This window comes from Tenrec ecaudatus, chromosome 14 (genome assembly GCF_050624435.1).
Source record: "Tenrec ecaudatus isolate mTenEca1 chromosome 14, mTenEca1.hap1, whole genome shotgun sequence".
In the NCBI taxonomy this organism is placed as follows: domain Eukaryota; kingdom Metazoa; phylum Chordata; class Mammalia; order Afrosoricida; family Tenrecidae; genus Tenrec; species Tenrec ecaudatus.
Window position 1 is genome coordinate 82,478,463 of NC_134543.1, and position 6,140 is coordinate 82,484,602.

Consider the following 6,140-nt stretch of genomic DNA (forward strand, 5'->3'; position numbering starts at 1 on the left):
TACTATAAAGTGTAGGAGCCCTTGAAGCACCTCATAACAGAGGAACCTACAGGACATTAAGTTGAGTGAAAAAAAGTCGATCACAAAAGCACACATAGTGGATGAGGTCATGGTCGTCAAAAGTCAGGAAAAGATTTTCACACTAAATGAAACACTCACTGATTGTTACCTGGGCAGAGGGAAAGGGACAGTGAAGTTACTGACTAGAGATGAAGGAGAAGATAATATACAATGAGTCATTTTTAGAAAGGGGAAGACACCGGAAGCAGTGTCAGAGTTAAAGGCAACAGAGGTAAATATTACACACTCAATCCTGCAATACTGAGGCATATAAGACACTCAGGTTAAACGGGTCTGAGAGACAGTGGTGCTGTACCCATGAACATAGAGGTTTGACAGAGGATATGGTTATCAATGTATTTGCTGTAAATATATCTGTGAACGTAGTGCCGCATACAGGGGGCAGAATCATGAGAGCTTCTTAGAGACAGTCAAACACCTTGAGGAAATGAGCCACTGGCCTGGCGACTCAGGACCATAATTTGGGGAGACATCAAGTTCATAGCAGTCAAGGCAATGTTCTCCTTCCTGCTTTGATGAGTAGTGACTAGGGTCTTTAACCCTCGTGAGCAGCCATCTAGGGTGCGCCTTTTGATGTCTCCCTGTGTGCAGGAGAGTGAAGACAAATGGAAAAAATCAGTCCAACAAACTATTGAACCACTTTGAACATCAGTCTCCTCAACCCTGAGACCAGAAGGACTGGTCTGAAAGGAATCACATTGAAAAGGTCCTCGATAGAGTGGGATAAACATTTGGAACAAACTCCCAAATTATAAATAAGGCCAGGCTTCCTGCTCAGAGCCTGGTGGAACCCCCAAGACTATGGACCTTAGCCCCATCGGATCTTAAACTGGACTCATCTCTGTGGCTCAATGTTTAGTCAAGCAAGAGGTCTTCAAGGGGAACGGTTACACTAGGGAGATGTATGTTCTTTAGAATAATCACTCATTTTGCATGAAAGGGCAGCATTTCCCCCAGGACCACATTCAGGAGGCTTAGGGAAGGAGCTGGAAAGGGCAAGGGACATGGGAAGGCAGTGAGACGGGTGATGGTACGTGGTGGAGATTGCAATCAGCATGTGTATGATGCGTAGACTAGAAAACTGATTTGCTTTCTAAACCTTCAACACAATAAAAAGTTAGAAAATAAATACCCAACTCAAGCCCATTGCCATCCAATGGGTTCTGGTTGATAGCAATTCTATAGGATAGACGAGAACTACTCCATCGGGGTTACAAGGCTGTAAGCTTTCCTCAACAGTTTTATTGGCACGTAATTTACATATCATACAATTCAATAGTTCAATCATATCAAAATTGTACAATCATTACTATATCAATTTAGAACATTCCCCGCCACCAACCCACTTCAAACCTCGCTCCCTTCTCCCACCTTCATTGTTTACTGCCTCAGTCCCTTTCCCTCCCTATCCTCCCTCCCCTACATCCCCTATAAACCCTTGTCTCAGTTATTATCACTATGCATCCACTCCTCCTGTGCTTCACAAACTGGGAAACCCAACAGAAACAATAAAAAACAATTGAAATAAGATGGCACAGCCTAAACAATAATAATATAATGACAAAAATATAAATAATAAGAAAAGACCCCTGTCAACATTCAAGGGAAGAAATTTCTGTTATGGAATAAGTAAGAGAGATTTGCACCCGGAACATACTTAGGCCGAGCCTATAGAGGTCAACTGTCCAAGCATCCAGCACAATCAAGATCACAATTGCCTCTGCCTGATAGTGAGGCTGTTCGAGACTTGCGTGTATCTAGAGTGCCTTTGCCAGCAGCTCAGTTTGAGCAGACATTTTGTATATGGGTTTGGGGCTCCCACTCTTCTCCATAGGCTTCTACAAATTGAGTGTTCATAATTTTAGCTCTGATACTTTCCCCTTTGCCAGATTCATATTTTGTAATTGTCATTTTTGGATCACACAAGCTGGTGTGCTTCTTCCGTGTGGACTTAATTTTGTCTCCACGCTTAGATGGCTGCTTGCTTGAAGATAAACCTTTAAGATCCCAGACACTATTCTGATGGATAGCCGAGCACTATCTACTCTCTTCAGCACACTTTGCTGTAGCATCCTACCTTCAGTGATCATTTCCTGAAGGTGAGCATTGAGCAGGGCCATGTTGTCAGAACTAACTGTTCTTGAATTGGGGTTAGAGTTAAGGAGGAGCCCAGAATCCATCAGTTTTTTCTAAGAAGTTTGCACAGCTCAGTTGTAATATGACACAATCACAACACTATAAGACCAACTGCATCAGTAGCAGCCAGAAGGCTGCAAGTCTTTATGGAAGCCAACTGCCATGTCATAAAGTGCTTTAACCACCGTGCCACTAAGACCCCTTGAGTCCTGCCTCAGTCAAACCCACTGCCGTAGCGTCAGTTCTGACTCAGCAACGCTAGGCGATGACTGTAAATCTCTACCCGCACAGCCTCTGTCTTCTCAGAGTGGCTGGTGGGTTTGACCCACTTACCTTGTTAGTAGCCCACTGATTCACCCGGGCTGCTACTTTCCATTTAAAAGTTCCAGACAGATAAGTAAAGGGCCCTTTGTACACTTGCAGGCATCTCTGTACTCAGGTAAATTTGTTCACCTGCGTCTGTCAGCGTCTGCCTCATTGTGTTTCCCAGTTGTTTTTAACAACCTGGAGAGCAACAGTGCCATCCCGGAGTGCAGCTCTTGCTTCTGTGTATCGATTGAGGGTGACTGCCGGGCCTCTGCCTGCCAGAGCCACAGAGCCTTCTCTTTCACTGGATCTAGAGACGCTCGTCCTGAGCGCAATTTATCCACTTATCTTGCATTCACTTCTCAATTACAACATTTTTTATGTAAAACTCATGCCTGTAAAGAGAAATAAATGTCTTCTTTAAAAATCATTTTATTGGGGGCTCATACAACTCATCACAGTCCATACATCCATCATGTCTAGCACATTTGTACATTCGTTACGCTCATCTTTCTCTCTCCACTTAAGCCCCTGGCATCAGCTTCTCCTTTTCCCCCTCCCTCTCTTCTTCCTCCTCCCTCATGAGCCCTTGATAATTTATGAATTATTGTTTTGTCATATCTTAAATTGTCCGACGACTCCCTTCAATAAATGTCCTTTTGCCCTTTAAACTCAGTCGCTGGAGTTCTGCAGAGGAGTGGAAGCTGTTTCCCGCAGCTCAGGTCAGACCTTCGTGACGTCATTCTTCTCTGACAGCATTGTGTTCTTGCAAAACACCATTGTATTGGGGCTCTTAGAGCTTTGATAACATTCCACACATCAGTTGTCTCAAGCAGATTTGTACATGTGTTGCCATCATCCTTTTCCAAACATTTACTTTCTACTTGGGCCCTTGGCATCAGTGCGCCCCCCCCACCCCCCCGCAGCATTTCCTTTTTAAGAACCTACAAATGCTTTACTGTTGTCCCTTATTTTAAGTAACAACCTTCCAATGCTGCCTCCAATCTCATTTTTGTTTTTTTCTGCTGAGCCAGTATGTCAACAAGTGCCAGGCCTATTTCCACCTTCGCCCCTTTCCTGGAGATACTCTTATCTGGGAGGTGCTTGCCTTTTCTAGTCGGACTCTCGTCCTGCCCTGAGACTTCCACGTTGACCCAGAAGCGCCATTTTCAGGAACCTAACCCAGACCTGCCTAAAGGTGAATGTGCAACACGCACGTGCCGTGCAGCACAGGCCACAACAGCAGGAAGCCTGCATAAGGGAACTCTGGTGCACACACACACCACCGACCCACCGAACACTGGGTGTTGCCAAAAATAGTGATGCAACCACGAGGCACCTCGTGACCTGGGCGGATCTGATGAATATCTTGCTGACTGAAGTGAGACAATCACCAAAGGACAAAGAGGAGACTGCTGATGTGAGGGGAAGAAATACTAAAAGACCAAGGGAAAGACTTTCATGCCAAAGGAACAGACTGGAGACTACTGAGGAGGGAGGAGGGCCAGGGGAGGAAGACAAGCAGTGAGCTAGAGCAGAGGCGTCAGACTCAATTACAACGCGGGCCAGTGGGTAAATTAGGTGAGATTAGGCCACATCACATTTACAAATTTTGTTAAATTTTTATTTTGAAGTGAGGATTCAGGAATATGGATAATATAATTAAAACACTATATAACAAACGATCCTTGAACTAACTACAAGCTTTTCTTTCTTGATGTGTTTTGTTTTGTTAAGTGGTTTGTTGTTGTTTTGCTGTATACTGTTGCTTTGTTTTCCTCTGTCTTGTTTTTGTGCATGTTATTATCTCCACAGGTCTGTCTAAATAAGACAGGCTGGATGAACTATCTGGAGGAAAAACAACGGGACCGACAATTCCGGGGGGACTTGGGATAGGGGGAGGTGGGGGGAAGGAAGTGGTGTTAACTAACCCAGGGACAAAGGAACAACATGGGACCCAAATTGGTGGTGAGGGGGGAATGGCAGGCCTGGTAGGGACTGATCAAGGGAAAGGTAACATAAAGAAGAGGTATAGCTGTAACCCAGGTGGGGACGGAGCATGATAGTGGGGCTGGAGGAAAGTCAAGGGAAATAGAGGAAAGAGCTAGGAGGCAAAGGGCATTTATAGAGGTCTAGATAAAGACATGTACATGCAAATACATATATGAGGATGGGGAAATAGATCTATGTGCCTATATTAATAGGTTTAGTATTAAGGTAGCAGAAGGACCTTGGGCCTCTCTACTCAACACTCCCTCAATGCATGAATACTTGCTTCTATTAAATTGGCATTCTGTGATGCTCACCCTCCAGACACAACCGCTGAAGCCAAAGTGGGTGAACAAGTAAATGTGGTGAAGAAAGCTGATGGTGCCCGGCTATCAAAAGAGATACCGTCTGGGATCTTAAAGGTAAATAAGCGGCCATCTAACTCAGAAGCAACAAAGCTCACATGGAAGAAGCACACCAGCCTGCGTGATCACAAGGTGTCGAATGGATCAGGTATCAGGCATCATCAGAACAAGAAATCATGTCATTGTATGCTCACCTCCCTGATACGATTGCTGAAGACAAACGGGTGCATAAGCAAATGTGGCGAAGAAAGCTGATGGTGCCCGGCTATCAAGAGATAGTGTCTGGGGTCTTAAAGGCTTGAAGGTGAACAAGCGGCCATCTAGCTCAGAAGCAACAAAGCGCACATGGAAGAACACACCAGCCTGTGCGATCACGAGGTGGCAAAGGGATCAGGTATAAGGCATCATCAAAAAAAACAAACAAACCCAAAAAACATCTTACCACAGTGAATGAAGGGGAAGTGCAGAGTGGAGACCCAAAGCCCATTTGTCGGACAATGGAGATCCCCTCACAGAGGGGCCTAGAGGAGGAGATGGATGAGTCAGTTAGGTTGCGACACAGCACCGAAGAAGAATAGAACTTTCCTCCAATTCCTAAATGCTTCCTCCTCCCCCCCCCCCCACCATGATCCGAATTCTACCTTGCAGGACTGGATAGGGCAGAGGTTGTACACTGGTACAGATAGGAGCTGGAGGTCCTGATACCTTCAGGACCAGGGGTGTGAGGGGCAGTACTAGGTGGGTAGAGGGTGAGTGGGTTGGAAATGGGGAACCGATTACAAGGATCTACATGTGACCTCCTCCCTGGGGGATGGACAACAGAAAAGGGGGTGAAGGGAGATGCCAGATAGGGCAAGATATGACAAAATAATAATCTATAAATTATCAAGGGCACTTGATGAGGGAGGGGGGAACGAGGAGGGAGGGGAAAAAAGAGGACCTTATGCAAATGGCTTAAGTGGAGAGCAAATGCTTTGAGAATGATGAGGGCAAAGAATGTACAGATGTGCTTTATACAATTGATGTATGTATATGTATGGATTGTGATAAGAGTTGTATGAGCCCCTAATGTTTTAAAAAAATAAAAAGATAATGGTTAAAAAACACTATATAATTACTTTTATTTAAACATTTTATTTACTGTATTTATAAAACTAAAATTATCCCTTTTTTCCTAAAACTTGCCAGCGCTTTCCTCCTAATGGTTTTCACATACCTCTTATGTTGTGACCGGGAAATATAACACAGTAACTAATAAAAAAA